The sequence below is a fragment of the Pinus tabuliformis genome, chromosome 2_1 (genome assembly GCF_031772625.1).
Source record: "Pinus tabuliformis cultivar Carrire ecotype Pingquan chromosome 2_1, CPIR1, whole genome shotgun sequence".
In the NCBI taxonomy this organism is placed as follows: domain Eukaryota; kingdom Viridiplantae; phylum Streptophyta; class Pinopsida; order Pinales; family Pinaceae; genus Pinus; species Pinus tabuliformis.
Window position 1 is genome coordinate 591860109 of NC_142299.1, and position 17365 is coordinate 591877473.

General features: G+C 35.4%; 1 pseudogene; it reads right to left on the minus strand.

The window, feature by feature from the left end:
* Window positions 1–13517, minus strand: part of LOC149201848 (GDP-mannose 3,5-epimerase 1-like) — a 132189-nt pseudogene extending 118672 nt beyond the window's left edge.
* Between the last annotated feature and the right edge of the window lie 3848 nt (window positions 13518–17365).

The window sequence follows — 17365 nt, forward strand, 5'->3', positions numbered from 1 at the left end:
ATGTTTATGCATCGTTTCTAGATGTTGTTGTTACTAATTTAGAGTCATGGATGTGTGTTAGCATATTTACATGCAGGGTTGTAGACCAAGATTGTTCATAGTGACATAAAATCTAGCAACATTCTCTTGGATAAGCAATGGAATGCCAATGTTTCAGATTTTGGGTTTGCCATTTTTGAATCTAAGAAAATCTATGTCACAACTTGGGTAATGAGTACTTTCGTGTAAATTTTGATTCCTACAATGTTATTTGTTTTCAAGCCTTAGGCTTTTCTACTAAACCTCTAAAATGTTTTCTCATTTTGCTAGATTATTGGCCTACAAACTGAAGGGAATCATTATCTTTGGTCCAAGAAAGAAGCAAGCTTATGCAAGTTTTTCCCTTTCATTATGCAGTTAGATCATACCAATCTATGGGACTGGGAAAAACTTAAAATTTATGACATATTGTGGGGGATATTACGGACCTTTGTTTTTAGTAATCTTGCTAGCAGTTAATGGTGTTTTGCGATTCAATTTCACTTGTATATTTTTGTATTTTGTTGTATTACTAGACTAGAACCTATTAAAACCATTAGGTTCGATCAAGGAAAAGATCATATTTTTTCAATCTTTCACTTTTATTATGTCATTAGACCATACTGATCCAATCCATTGGACTGAGAAGTTAATAATATATCTTAGTAATAAAAAAAATCATTTAATCAACATATAATTTTTATAATCAATTATATTACTAAACTAAAATAAAAAGATTGTTTATATAATGAATTATAATATAAAAATTAAAAAAAATTAAAATTAAAAAAAAACTTTAAACTTAGAATTTTTATATATACAAATAAATTACAGAGAATTAATTAATTAAAACCCTAATAATTTAAAATTTCCAAATTTTCAATATATTTCAGATTATGGTAGACTAAAACTCTTACATTATTTTTATTCATAATCCTTATATATACTCTCAAGATTAGTTGCTAGATACATCACTAATTTTTTCTTAAACCTATTGTTGTATAACCTCATGATGGACTCACTTAGTAGTCTGAAACGTTGGGTTCATAAAACTCTATAATAGGTCATTCCTCCATTATAAAAAATTCTTCTCACTTGTATGGATTCATTATTTAAAAATATATTGGGTATTTGGGATTGTTGCTATGAAAACCAGGATGTTAAAAACTAATTTCATTGATAGGAGGAAACTAATGGGATTGTAATTTTTCCATACAAGCATGCATTAATATTTCGTTATGTTCAAAAAATATGATTGATTCATTGTTCATAACATTGCAAAGTTATTTGTTGTTCCTCACATGGGTGATCTAATTTGTTATTTGTCACATTACAACGTCATTTTTTTGTCAATTGCCATATCATTTATTGTTCCTAACATTGTGAACTTATTTGCTTTTAATCATGTTGGGAAAATAAGATCATTATAAACTCTATATCTAAAATTAAACGCGATGTAAGATTTATAGGCTTTTCTTATTACAAATTTTGTGTGCATGTAATGTTTTAGCAAAAATTAATATTTCTTTATCATCATCACATTGAATGTAATTAAATTTATTTAGTTATTTGTATTTTATAAATAAAAATTTATGATTATTGTGTTATTAATTTTATTTTTTTAATTATGTAGCTTATTTTGAATTCTAAAATTTAATTATGAGCTTATTTTTAGCTCTATTCTTAAGCAGGTGATCTCCCCAAATTTTATATTCCTTCAGTGTCTCTTTGCACCTTTTGAGGCAATTACTAGTTATATATGCCACCATTACTATGTTTTTATATTTAAGATTTTTGCAATATGAGTTATGTTGAAGTGCTTATGAATCTATCACATACAATTTTTCTTTATTAACGTTTCGAGCCAATCTATGTGGCTTATCATCAATATGATTGTAATATGATAATAAGACCCATAGGTTGGCTTGAAATTTCAATAAAGAAAAACATTATGTGATGGATCCAGAAGCAATTCAACATATTACTATTTTATGAAAAAGATAAATGAGAGCTTTTACTGCATTTCGATTCCTTAACTCTATGGACATGAAATGTTTGTGCTGGCCTATATAAAGGTGAGAGGAAGGTATTTGCACGGGAATAAAATATTAATTTTATTAACATACTATAATAGTTCTACCTTAATCAAATATGTTATTTTTATATTATGGACAATTCTCATGAGAGTTTAAAATGTATTTAAATTCCTCAATCTTATGGGTTTTGGATATTCTTTCCAGTGATGCATCATAGTCTAAAAAATATTGATCAAAATATGTATTTGAGAAGAACACTCCTTCCAACCAATGGAATTTATTTTATCAAGCAAGTGCACCCTATGTAAGAATTATAATATAGTAAGTATAAGGAAAAAAATTCCCAATATCACTAAGAATTTATCGACAAATTCAACATAGGATTAACATAAAGTCACTAAGAAAATCTCCTCAATATAATAGTGTCATCATCTTATCGCACTCATATTTGTTGTAGGACTTGGGTGTGGTTGGGTGTTACGGTGACTTTAAAGCCCCTTAGAAAATCCCTGTGTAGTAGCACTGCATATGTGTTATAGGAACATTGCCATAACCTATACCTCATCAATTCTAGTTGTCCATGGGCTCCAAATAAATAAATAACATGACTTCAAATAATTTTCATAAAAGAACCACTTTCTCCTTGAGAAAGAATTATCATAAGATCCCCTCATTATATCTTCTCAAAGAAGTTATCTCCCTTTTAAAACGATGTTTTGTCATCAAGTGCACCTTTATTCCCCTTATCCATGCTAACTAAAATAAGGAAAAACTATATTTATGAATGATTTTATAAGTGTCTTACCATAAGTAAATGAAAATTGTAAATTGTAAATTATTTATTTGTCATATTTTCATCTCATTTTATTTATGTGGAAATTTCTAAAACCGTTCCCCATACCAAGGCCTCATAAGACTAAATCAAGTTATGGTCTTTCTCATTTGAACATGGGTCATATCGTTATAAACTTCCCGTCACCCATCACCTGGCATAGGTTGCTCCAGTAAAACTAATGCAACTTCATCATATAGTGGATATTGTTGTTTCCCTAGAGACAACCTCTGCCTGAAAAGGGGTTAGTGCCTACGACTTTTGCATTGAACAAAATGAAAAACTTTGTTTGACCATTTCTCACTTGATTTGTTTGGAGATTAATTGTTATACTGTAATGAAGGAAACATTCTTGGTGACAAGATAAATCATCCCCAGATGGGCACGTTGTCTTTGAAAATGATTTTTGGAGTTGTGCTAGAGGGAGAGAACAAACAAATGTAAAAAATCTCAATCCAGAAGGTTGTAAATATAGAATCTTGTACATCAAGCTTAGCAGAAAATCATGAAATATTAAGAGAATGAAGTGCTGAGAATATGGAGCACTCTTTACGATCATTCTAATTGAAAATGTTTAGGTACTATAAGCTATCTTGAGAAAAAGTATTATATTTTATTATTAAAGACATATTTGTTCTTTACACATTCTCATATGAAGAAATACACATAATGACTTACAGACACACAAAGAGAACACATAATTTTCTACAAACAACTGTAATCACCAACATATTTTAATAATTACTCAAATAATTTCTTCATACATTACACAACAAAATTTTCTTCTCTGACGTGAAGTTAGGAACCCTCTCTAACAGTTCCTCATGTCTTTCTAAAAGAAATATTACATTGAGGACAGTTAGCAAAATTGTTAACTATCAAGAGCTACTTTCAAAATTACTTTTAGTTCTACTCGATCTTTATGAGGACTCAAAAAATGAACTTAGAAATTAAAATTTTCTGACTTGAAATTACAAAACATAATATCTTTCTCCAAAATAAACTTTGCACTTTGAATTTATTCAATCACTTCACATTCTTGTGCAAGCTCGCTTGAGGAAGGCTCCGGTTCCAACCGTTTTGTTGGTGATATTAAATCTTAACATTTCTTCCATACTTAGAAGTCAAAACTTGGACAGTCAATCAATCTGATGAAAAGTGGTAGACGTTGGGTGATGAGTTGGCAGTTGTTGTGGGTGGCAACAAACTATTGGTCGTCAACAATAAAAAGTGAATGGAAATAGGAAAACGATGTTTTTTATAGGCAAGGAGGGAAAAAGTGAAATTAATGGAGAGGACAAATGATACGGAAAATGACGTGAGATGCTAACGTGGAATGATGACACAGGAGATATAACATGGATGGTATGATGTAGATGGCTGGAAAATGACGTGAGATGCTAACGTGGAATGATGACACAGGAGATATAACATGGATGGTATGATGTAGATGGCTGGCGTAGATGAAGTAATGATGTGGAGTGTTAATGTGAATAAGCTGCTTGCTTGTTGTATAGATGTTGCAGAGGAGGAAACTAGTTACTACCCGGAGGCATTGATGGTGGTTAGTAGCATCTTAGGGAAGCACTATCAGGGTGAATCTTCATCGTTGATTTCCCTAACAATGATTTTACCATATCCCTCCCATGGGGGAACCTTGTTGCATAAAATATTATTTGTCTTTTTCATTAGGTTAATTATAAACAAGTCATGATACACACCATAGCGATGTGCATGAAAAGTTGTGTGTGATTTAACTTCTTGACCTGAAGAGTAGGGTGGCCCACTCTTATTTAATAATTTCTTTTGATTTGAATGGTCAAATCACGTGGGACCTGTGCTTTACATTAGATGAGATATGAGCCATTTTGAAACTATGATACAAAAATTATCTTCCCCCTTTTATTTTTTCTTTAATATTATTTTTATTATTATTTTGCATTTTTTATTTGAAAATAAGAAAAAGACACTAGATACACCATATACAACAACATATTTAAGTATATACATGAGTATTAATCATAGATAAGTAACATAAAATTAGGCCACATGAATAAGACTACTCTCAATGTTGTTATTAATTGATCAAGTATTTTTTCTTATAGATAAATCAGAATTACATGAAACAAAGCTTATTAAAAACCATGGAACATAAGAATATAAAACAAATATAAAAAGGCATAATCACACATGAGATCAAGACACAGAGAATTGATTATGGAGTTCATCTAATTTGGGCTACATCTCTAGGCCTTGCTCAATAGTGGGGAGGCCTTCATTCATTAAATGGCATGAAAAGAGAAGTACAAGCATGTTTTACATAAAAACCGTCCAATATGGAAGATAGATGAAAATGGAGAGCCCATTTGTAGAGATAGACCACACCACTGACTTCCTACCAAAAAATAATGTAGAATCACCTATCTAGACACCCAATTTAGATAATCTAGCTTTCTGCGACCTCTCTGAACCTCTGTGTTACCTGTTGAAATGTGGCAATAAGAATATTCCAATTTTAATTTGTCCTTGAATTAAAATTGAAAATTAAAATTAAAATTTAGTCTAACTAGCCGCTTGAAAAATAATTAATTAATTCATTATGGATTAATTAGTTGGAGAAATTCAAGCTAGAAGTCTTTGTGAAGTCATGCAACAGTTATTCCTTTGATTGAGGAGATTATCCCTTAATTAATGAGATAAGGATGAGTAGTATTTGAGTTGTAATTACTTAGCTCAGTTAACTGAGTTAAGTCCAGTTAAATTAGTTCCAAACTATTGGAGGAACTAATTGTGAGTTTAGTCAGTTAATGCATGCATGCATGAAACTCTTGTACTCAAGATAACCAAATATTCTATCATAAATAACTCATGCATGTCATTTCAGACAAAGACCCGGTTGAGATTAAAGGCAAGAATAGTGTACTATTAGTTGAAATAATTTTACTATAATAAAATCTCTTTCATGCAGAAGGAATTCATTCCTTGAGATTTGTGCAGTTTTAAAGTGTGTTGGAGCAATGTGTGAGACCAGTGTCACACAAGGATACAACAGGAACACCTAGGGAAAATTTGCAAGGAAGTAAGAGGCTTGGAGGGTAGAGGAAAGGCATATGATCTGCCTATTCTATCTATGAGTAGCAGTGAGGGATTGTATTGAGAGCTGGATAGCTGTGAGAGCTAAAGCTATGTGTAATCCTAAGATATTTCCACTTGTATGATAATACAGATATCAGTTTTTTTAGCTGTGGCTTTCCCCAAACTATTCTTTTGTGTTTCATGTGTATTGATTCTTCTTCTCTGTTATATGTGTTATGTTTGATCTTGCTCAAATTGATTAAGCTTCCGCAATTTTGATTGTAGAAGTAGATTAAGTATTTTTCTTTAGTATATTACATTATCAGGTTGATCTATAGTGAGATTTTCTACATGGTATCAGAGAAAAGGTGATCAAAGTAGTAAACAATATACTGAAGAAGGGAAAATTTGAACATTTAAGTTCTTTTCTGGAGAAGTTAAATCGAATTCTTATGATACCTCTAAGTTCACCAATGGAATTCAATGGCTTGAGACTCGAATATGCACTAGATGGAAGCTCGAATTATATAGCATCAAAGTATCACATGGAAGTAGTATTAGAAGACAATGGTTTGAAGGATTTCATTGATCAAGAAACATTGAAGCCAACTACAGCTAATGTACGAGAATTGGTTGAATGGAAGAAGTGTGTGGTGGAGGCGAGGCAGATCCTTCTGGAGGGAGTTCGAGACCATATTATCTCAAGTCTCCATGGGAAGGAGATTGTATTTTCAATGTGGATGACATTGAAGGATCTCTATCAGAACAACAGTGACTAGAGGAAACTAGCTTTCAAGGACAAGCTTCAGAAAATCATGTGTGAAAAGGGCGACACTATTTCTACATATCTAAACGACCTCACCACCTACAGAGATGAGCTTGGTAGTGTAATAATAACTACATTCAACGATGATATGGTGAGCCTTACTCTCCTCAGTCTTCCTAAGAGCTGGCATAACTACTAGGACTTTGTGAATGGAAGAGAGAAACTACTGGATTGGGAACGACTATGGTCAGATCTGATGCAGGAGGAGATCAGGAGAAGCACCAAACATGGTTCTTCATCTAAGCATGATGATGAACAAAATCCAGCCTTCACAAGTAAGGCAAGGAAAGGGAAAGAGAAGGCTTCCCATTCCAAATCGAGTTCTTCTGATGGTGGGAAGAAGAATGACAAATATAAAGTGAGATGCCTTAATTGTCACGAGGTGGGCCATTATGCAACTAATTGTCCATTGAAGAAATCCAAGAAGGGATCCTCAAAAGGATCAGAAGGTGAGTCACTGGCCTCTCAGTTTGAATTGGATTTTACCATCATCGCATGTATGGCTTCATCGATGGTGGGTTGTGTTTGCTACCTTGATAATGGAGCCTCATTTCATATGACCATCGATAAGAGTTTGTTCAGTACCTTGGAGGAGAAAGACCTCAAGATGCCCATAGAGATGGGTGACGATGGGAAGTACAGTGCTTCAGGAGTGGGCATGGTTACTTTTCAAAGGGAGCATAGAGCTCCTCTCACCTTGACAGATGTGAAGTATGTGCCTAGACTAATGAAGAACTTGGTATCAGTTGTGATGTTGGAAGACAAAGGCTACGATGTTGTCTTTAGTAAAGGAAAGGCATTCCTGAGACACATAGCCACGGGTCGGACCCAAAGGATTGGAATTCGATTGAGGAATATCTACAAACTAGAGGTAGATGATTGTGTTGCAATGAGTTCAAAAGCAGAATTCGTGCAAATCCAAGACATTATCGAGTTATGGCATAGACGATCGGGCCACTTTCATCACAGGGCCTTGAAGATAATGTAGTATATCTCTATCGGACTTCCCAAATGTAAACTTGAGCAAGTGGACACATGCAATGGTTGTACCTTGGGAGGGTATGCCAAGTCTTCCTTTCATGATCGAGACAACCGAGCTGAGGCGATCTTAGAGTGAGTTCATACTGATGTGTGTGGACCATTCCTGATAATATCCACAACGAAGCAAAGGTATTATGTGATTTTCATTGATGATTTTTCTCGTAAATGCTGGATTTATTTCATGTAGAAGAAGGAGCAAACCTTCTCAAAGTTTCGTGAGTTCAAAGCTTTGGTTGAGAAAGAATCAGGGAAGAAGATCAAGGCCTTAAGAAGAGACAATGGTGGAGAGTATGTTTCTCAAGAGTTTAAGGACTTTTGTGCAGCAGAAGGAATTAAATGGGAATTGACAACACCTCATAACTCACAGCAGAATTGGGTGGCCGAGATGAAGAACAGAACAATTGTGGGCACAGCTCGGGTGACGTTGCATGACCAAGGCCTACCACTTCATTTGTGGGCTAAGGTATGCAACACACCAGTCTATTTGTAGAATAGAAGCCCACATCACATACTTGGGATGAAGATACCAGAAGAATATTTCTCCAGGAAGAGACCAGATGTGAATCTATTTGTAGAATAGAAGCCCACATCACATACTTGGGATGAAGATACTAGAAGAATCTTTCTCCAGGAAGAGACCAGATGTGAGTCACTCCAGGATCTTTGGCTCATCGGTATTTTTCCATGTGACCAAGGATGCCCAGAAGAAACTTGATCTGACAGCTGAGTTGGGGATACTTGTGGGGTACATTGATACACCTCACAACTATTAGTTGTACTTGCCTACGAGTTGGAGGATAGTGGTATGCGAAGATCTAAATTTTGATGAGTAGAAGGCCATGTGAGTTTCCCTTGAGAGGGAGATCCAACTACAGGCTATGCAAGAACTTTTGGTTCCTAAGGAGGAGGAGCTTTAGACTGATGTGGAGAAGTTGCATTTAGAGGTTCCAGAAGTGGAGGCATCAACTCAAGCAGAGTCTTCCAAAGATGGGTGGAAGCACTCAAGAGAAGCTGAAAAATTGTTATCGGATGTGAGAGAGAATGTGGGACAACCATCTTCTCAGCACAGATAGAGAACGTCACCTGATAGGTACACTGGATACATGTCCCTTGTTGGGGAATGTATTGAGACTAAGCCATCTTCCTTTGAGGAAGCAATGTAGCAGCCGATTCGAGTTGATGCTATGGCGAAGGAGTATGACTCCATAGTTCGGAAGAGTGTTTGGGATGTGGTTCCAAGATTGGAGAAAAAGTCAATTATGAGTTCTCGTTGGCTTTACAAGGTAAAACAAGTTGTTGATGGTAGTGTGGAGAAACATAAGGCAAGGTTTTTTGCCCGTGGTTTCTCACAAGTCGAGGGGATTGACTATGATGAGACTTTTGCTCTTGTCACAAGGTACTCATCTATAAGATCGATGTTGGCACTATCAGCACAGCTAGGTTGGAAGATCCATCAGATGGATGTGAAAACTACATTCCTCAATGGTAAGATTGAGGAGAAGGTGTACATAGAGCAGCCGGAAGGTTTTGAGACATTCGATCATGAGTCACAAGTGTGCTGACTCAAGAGAGCCTTGTACGGGCTGAAGCATGCACTTCGTTCTTGGTAAACCAGGTTTGACAACTACTTCATCGGGAAGCAAATGTGAACCTATACCACATCATGGTCGAAGGTAAGTAATTGATTATTGTTTTTTATGTTGATGATCTCATATTGGCAAGTGATGATCAGTTGATCATGTCTTGCAAGGAGGACCTTGCAAGAGAATTCAAGATGAGCACTACTTCCTTGGCATGCAAGTGTGGAAGAAGGTTGGGGAGTTGTTTATGTCTTAGGGAAAGTATGCCAATGAGATACTCAGGAGATTCCACATAGAGAAGTGTAAGCCCATGCAGACTCCTCTAGCAGGTAACTCGAGAAAGGGGGATGCTACTTTAGGAGAAGTAGTAAATGCTACTCTGTACAGGCAGCTTGTGGGTTCACTGATGTACTTAGTTAACACATGACCAGATTTGTCTATGCGGTGAACCATCTGAGTCAAGCTATGGTTCAGCTTACCAAGTTGTTTTGGAAGGAAACTAAGCATGTTTTGAGATACCTCAGAGGCACATCTCAGAATGGATTATGGTACAGACAAACAGAGGGAGTGAAGCTACAGGGCTTCACTAATGCAGATTGGGCAGGGAGTCCGTCAGATCGGAAGAGCACATCAGGAGGAATTTTCAACCTTGGGTCAGTGGTAGTTTCTTGGTACAATAGGAAATAGAGGTCAGTTGCACTCAGCTCGGCAGAGGCTGAATACATGGTTGTAAGTCAGGCAACATGTGAGGCCATCTAGATGGGGAAAATTCTAGTTTGTTTGTTTGATCAGAGGATGGATCCAACTGTGATCTATTGTGATAATCGGACTTGTATCAAACTCTTTGAGAATCCAGTATTTCATGACAGGTCCAAGCATATCGGCATTCGATATCATCATCTCAGGGACTTTGTGGCAAGGAGGACCATGTTGTTGCAGTACATTTTTACCAAGGAGCAAGATGTTGACAATTTGACTAAGGCATTGTCAAAGTGTAAATTCGGGTTCCATAGAGACAAGATTGGGGTGGTAGATAATCCCTCTCTTGTTGAGAGGGAGTGTTGAAATGTGGAAACAAGAATATTCCAATTTTAATTTGTCATTGAATTAAAATTCTAATTTAGTCTCAGCAGCTGCTTGGAAAATAATTAATTAATTCATTATGGATTAATTAGTTGGATAAATTCAAGCTAGAATTCTTTGTGAAGTCATGCAACAATTATTCCTTTGATTGAGGACTTTATCCCTTAATTAAGGAGATAAGGATGAGTTGTATTTGAGTTGTAATTAGTTAGCTCAATTAGCTGAGTTAAGTCCAATTAAATTAGTTCCAAACTGTTGGAGGAACTAATTGTGGTTTAGTCAGTTAATGCATGCACACATGAAACTAGTGTACTCCAGATAACTGAATATTCTCTTATAAATAACTCATTCATGTCATTTCAAACAAAGACTCAGTTGAGATTAAAGGCAGGGACAATGTACTATCAGTTGCAAGAATTTTCCTATAAGAAAATATCTTGCATGCAGAAGGAATTCATTCCTTGAGATTTGCACATTTTTACAGTGTGTTGGAGCAGTGTGTGAGATAAGTCTCACACAAGGTTACAGTAGGAACACCCAGGGAAAATTGCGCAAGGAAATAGGAGGCTTGCAGGGAAGAGGAAAGGCATATGAGCTGTCTATTCTGTTTATGAGAAGCAGTGAGGGATTGTACTGAGAGCTAGATAGCTGTGAGAGCTAATGAGATATTTCCACTTGTATGATAATACAGATAACGGGGTTTTTAGCTGAGGCTTTCCCCAAAGTATTCTTCTATGTTTCATGTGTATTGATTCTTCTTCTCTATTATATGTGTTCTGTTTGATCTTGCTCAAATCGATTAAGCTTCTGCAAGTTTGATTGTATAAGTAGATTAAGTATTTTGCCTTAGTATATTGCATTATTAGGTTGATCTACAGTGAGATTTTCTACACTACCCAAGGAAAGGTCCTAACCTGTGACCAAGTCAGGTTACTGTTGTGCGCAATATTTTATACCAGTCTTCCCCTTTATCCAATGCAGGCACTCCATTAAATATTTAGGTGGCTACTCCTCAATTCTCAGGCAGTTCTCAACTGATGACAAGTATGGCTATGTGTTTGTTTTCAGGTAGAGATTCTCGGGCCCCTACAGAAAAAATCCTTGTCAAATATAGGAAAAACACTATCAAAGAGTTCATGGAATATTCTCACATTTAAACCTCAAACGATAGGATACTACAAAGAGTTGGTGTAGTCGTGAACTGGGGGGTTTCAATACAGTGGATCAGTGTTTTAAACCACTGGACATATCGACGCATTAATCCTTAATCAACGGCTTTAATATTGGTTCTTCCCATCGACATTTCCAATTGGCAGATTAACCAAAGCCCATACTTCAAGCACCTTGTGATAACCATAAACCTGACAAGCTATTAAACACAGTTCATAATATATCGAGCCTCATCAAAAATCACACTTGGCGTGGAACCAAGGTTGGCACTCCATACTACTGCTTCCCTTCTGTTAACTGCGATTGTGATAATCGAATTGCCCTAGGCTCTACCAGGGCTGATTTGTAACAGTTTGTCCCCTTCGATCTGTGATATGTGATTTTCAATCACAACTAGGATCATGTCGGGCTCAAATTTAGAAACACTTTTCCTTTTTGCAATGGATGATTGTGATTTGATTGCATCGTAACAATAACTCTCTTGCGGTTGATTTTCTTTAAGTCGTGACCTCTTCCTTCTATGATCTATGATATGCACAACTAATGAAGGCCTGCCACTTGGTGCTTCCCTATTTGCTGAGAGTGTCTACCATGTCATGTCCTCCTGCCATCTAGATAAGAAAAACATAAACTTTGACTTGATCTATCTTCTTCATATGAACTTGTATTTGTGTGTCGTTCACACCGTTCGAATAAATATGATGAGCACTTCAATCTGATGCTAGTTTTTTTTCCAAATTCTGCCACTCTAATTTTTTATCCTCTTACCATGCCACTAGTACTTTCAGAAGAGCCACCTATATCAAACCTCTTGGAACCATCCTCCCCGCTAAGAGAAGATTTTGGTCCTCCAAAAGCATTAAATAATTTGCAACTACTCTGTACACTATCTGCAGCACAAGTTTGCTAACGGGTCATCCTTCCTTCTCCTTTACCTTTGCCCTTTGGATCCATAAGAGATGATCGAACACCTGCATCTGCTGCAAACATGTAGTACAATATATTGCAAATTACATTTTTAGCTATATGACCAAAAATGAGCCAGACATCCCATACTTGCCACAATTTTATAACAGATACATTGTGTTCAAGTTTACATAAAAATGGAAACAATACTCCAGATATCAATACAAAACCAAACATCATTTTTTCTTTGACAAGTGATGGAAACGAAATCATCACTACAACACATGATTTACAAAATAAGGCCAAAATTATTATTGCTGCAACAAGTGATAGAAAATATATCATCACTTTTACAGTTTAAACATGCAACACATGATTTTAAAATAAGGCAATGAAATTCTACCGCATCTAGAAAAACCATATTTCACCTTCAAAGTTGGGAATGCAATAGAATAGGGTCAAAATGGATCTAGTTTGGCAAAGCAAAACGGAAAACAAAGCAATCCAAACTACAGAAACAAAACATGGTATCACCTTTTAACACCATTGATTCATGTAGCTTCAAGGATGTTGAAGCTGATCATGGTGTTGTTGTACATAATAACAGAGTGATTAGACTGAATGAATCCCATACCACCCATGTCTGCAGCCAAGTTGAAAACATGGTCAACTCCTTTGGTAACAACCAAGAAATTGTCCATAACTCTTAGATCCACAAGATGGAATTCATTGCAGAACATATCCTCAGTCATGTGCTCATTCTTCTTCCAATCAGAGGCAATAATGTAGTGCCCTTCAGATTTCAATCTCGAGGCAATACGGAAGGAAATGAACCCACCAACTCTAGTGATCGAAATTCTCAATTTTTCTCTTGGCTAGTACATACCTCTGTTTAGATTCTCATACTTGTATTACCCATAGGTCACTCCACCAACCCCAATGCTTCCCATGGTACTAAGTGAAAGGAGGATATATAACAAGTCTGCAATGACACAATGACACAACCAGAGTAATATATCATTCCATGTCTAAAATCCTCAAAAATAGTTGGTAGCCAAGCAAAAAAACATATTAGCAATGACCACGAAAGCACTTAGATTCATAACCCACAATGCAAAAGTAGATGAGAAATATTGATGTACAATGGAATTCTTAACCTAAAATGGAGAAAAAGAACTCCAGACCATGACCCAAGAAGAAGCTATGGCTCAAACCCTAATAAATTTTGGAGAAATCCATATCTGGTAAAAAAGAAATTGTAAATACTCAAACACATCATCCAATGGGCATGAATTGATAGAAGTCAAGGAAACTTGTTCCAAAAATGAAGGAAAAAATGATTAAATCCTCATAGAATTCATAAAATCCAGAGAAAAAAAAACAAGTTCATGGTTCCATGGAGAGACAGCCTAAACCTTGTAGGAATAACATCACTCATTGCCTAACATATTCATGATTTGTGGGGACTGAGAAGCTTTCTCATTGGACTCCAATTTTACATCATATACTTGAAGCCTTAGAGAAGATTGGAGGTATAAAATCTTCTATTGTGAGGTTGATAGTAATGTTTTTATCTATAGATTTCTATTGTAGGAAACCCTTGTATTCTTGATGCGAAGGCCTCGTTTCATTTGGATAATGTAATGTGAGGATTTAGCGCCTCAATTTCCTAGTTTGAGTTTTGTGGGCAGATTTGGAAGTTGAACATGGGGTAGTCAGTGTCGCTTAGATACATGGGTTAGATTGTTGAACTGCTTCTATAATTGCATATAATTCACATAACATTATTATACGGTTTACACGATATGCTAGATTTAGCCAAAAGTCACCACTTTCTAGTAATTTTTTTACAACTGCAACTTGTAATTAAAGAAGATGTCTCTAAAGATGGTTGTGTTTTTATATACCATCAATGGTAGATTCAAACTCTAGTTCCTCAGGTTTGCCATTTCATCTTCCAAAACTTGAAAGGATTGGGATAATAATTTCAATGTAAATAATTTAAAGCAACAAAAAAATAAACCACCACATTATGATCAATATAAAGAAAACTAGAGGACCAAAATACTCCAATGACTGGCAATTTCCATGAAATATGTGAAATCATGAAAGTAATTTTTTTGTCAGTTCAACAGTGCATATTCAAAAAATATGCCTTGTTTGCAAGGGTGCAAAACTAGATTAATTATATGTGGTTGATGCACACTCTAATGTAAAGAAGTTTCAAAATCAAAATACATTTTTAAATATACAATCATTTTATAGCAATATGTCAGCATCCATAAACTCTAAACTTTGTTATGTTTTGAAACTTTCCATTTAATACTACATTAATCTCACCTTTTCTTTGATTTCCGTACTTCCTTTAAGGGTAGAATGAAAAAAAGTCCACATCATTATATTAATTTGTTGGCTCTACATCCATTGAGACCAACTTTAGTCTATCAGCCTTTAAGGAGAAAGAAGAAAGAAAGGGAAGGAATTACTTAGTTTGTTTTAGAACCATATCTATATGCTTGAAAATATTAAAGATAAGATTTCCTATATATCTATAGTTTTGATGATCTAAAAGGTTAGGAAGGTCAGTATTGTAGGGAATCTTTTGAAATTGACATCTAATGTGGGTATATAATATACACAAGAAATTCTAAAAGAAAGTGTTTTTCATTCTCCACCTTCTTACTACCACCTCCTACATATAAATTTGAACCAAAGAATTTGTACCAACCGTGGGCATCCTGGTATTGCCACTTGTCTACATAATAACTGTAGTGTCAGCAACAACTAGCAAATCTACATCAACAAGTTTCTCCCAACCTGAATGCTCAGCCCTGGACATAGATAACACTATCCAGCTACTACTCCCTCTAGACAGAGATGGCTCATATGTAATGCCCTCATCTTCCACGTAAATAACATGCTTTACAGTATCCAATTGTGTGCTTATATAAATGAACTTTCTTGACTGCTTGTGATCATAAATCATTTTTTTCACTTTTGTCTGTCATGATGAAGGACAATCCTAGATTAGAAAATAGAAAGGTGCATAAACAATTAAAATATAACTTATAAAAAAAACATTATTTTGCAATATACATTTAACAAAGAAACAACACTTGTTGTCATTTCTATCATTGATTCCATCATTCACAAATTCTGACTTAGAAATAACTGGTAAATACTAAACATGAACCATTAGAAGAAAAAAATTTACTTGGATGAAAAGGAAGATAAAATATTAATTCAGGTCTAGAAAATGCAAAGATTATAAAGCATATAGTAGCCACAACATACCTTATAATTATTGTCAAATTGAGTAAAAATAGATGACACTAAATGAACTTATTTCTAACAGTGAGGCCATGAAATAATCCTAGGTTCCAACCTAGGAGGAGCTTCCATTTTGTCATTGTGTTGTTATCATGGTTGTCTTTTCCAGGAGATACATCATTTTTCCATGGCACAATATTTGTTGAAATACACACCCACCCATAGGAACACATGTTCATCTTGATTTAATCAATTGATGATTATTTGGAGGTTGATCTATGGTTTTATTAGAACATTAACCTTCATGCACAAATGCTAAAGTTGATTTAACTGTTTAGTTGTTAAATTAATTCATTAGATTACCTTTGATGTTATTGGCTTCAACACCTTACTTGCTCAGTAGTTGTTCACAGCTGGAGGGGTTATTTGGCATTTATTTGAATTTTTATTATTGAGCACTCTCAATTGGGAAAAAAATTCCAAGCATTACTTGATCATTTTATTGTTGGGTCAATTCACAAATCCTCTTAGGGTGCACTCTCTCTTGTGTACATAGTTTGGGGAAATCAATTGATGGTATTGGAAACAACACAGTTTTGACGTGGACAATAATGATTTTTATCCACCTTTACACTTCTACCTAGGGCACACTTCACGGGAAGATATTTTATTACTTGTTGGGAGGTTGAGGTAGTTACATGGCATAGCTCTCTAGGGTTCACCTCACCTAGGTTCTATCTCATCTTATTGCATGGATATTTCAGCTACATTTGTAATATTTTGACATTCATTGGAGAGCTCCATCACCTCTTTGACCTGACACATATATTATTTTATTTGAAAGGTGGTTATGGAAGACATTATTGAGAGGCATGTGGCACCTTCGAGAGCTACATGTGGAAAATTGCAGGCATTCACTTCATCTTACTATATTTGAGCACATTCTTTTAGGATACAAATGTGGAAATGCTGGAGATATATATTTTATTACTTCATTGGAGTTTTAGCATGGTCAAGACTCAAACCCCTAACTTTCCCTTATCACCTTGGATTTGTCTTGTTGGAGATATTCCACTTTCTATTTTGGGGTTTGACTACTACATCCCTTGTGTAGCACTCCATCTACTTGGCACCTTGCACATTCATACATGGAGTTGGTTGACCTGGAATTCGCACGTGGAATGGTTACATGCATTTCCTAGACCACTTGCTTTTGGAGGTTGAAATTGTCCTAGGAGAAATATTTTATTGTTTTATCTCTCATGCACCTTGGAGGGTGCACTTTGTAAGCATTCCTAGATGTACCTTTGTACACATCACCCTAGGTTGAACATTATTTTAATATATTTTCCATGCATCCATTTTTGAGTGGTGAATTCTATGTGGACATTTTGGATGTTGACTTTATCATCATGTCTAATTTTAGTTGCACGCCCTCTCTTGGAGAGCTCCTTTGTATTATTCTTCCTATTTTTGGAAGAGAGTGAGTTCTCTTCAAGAGGCTTGTGTCCACATATTGTGATATGCT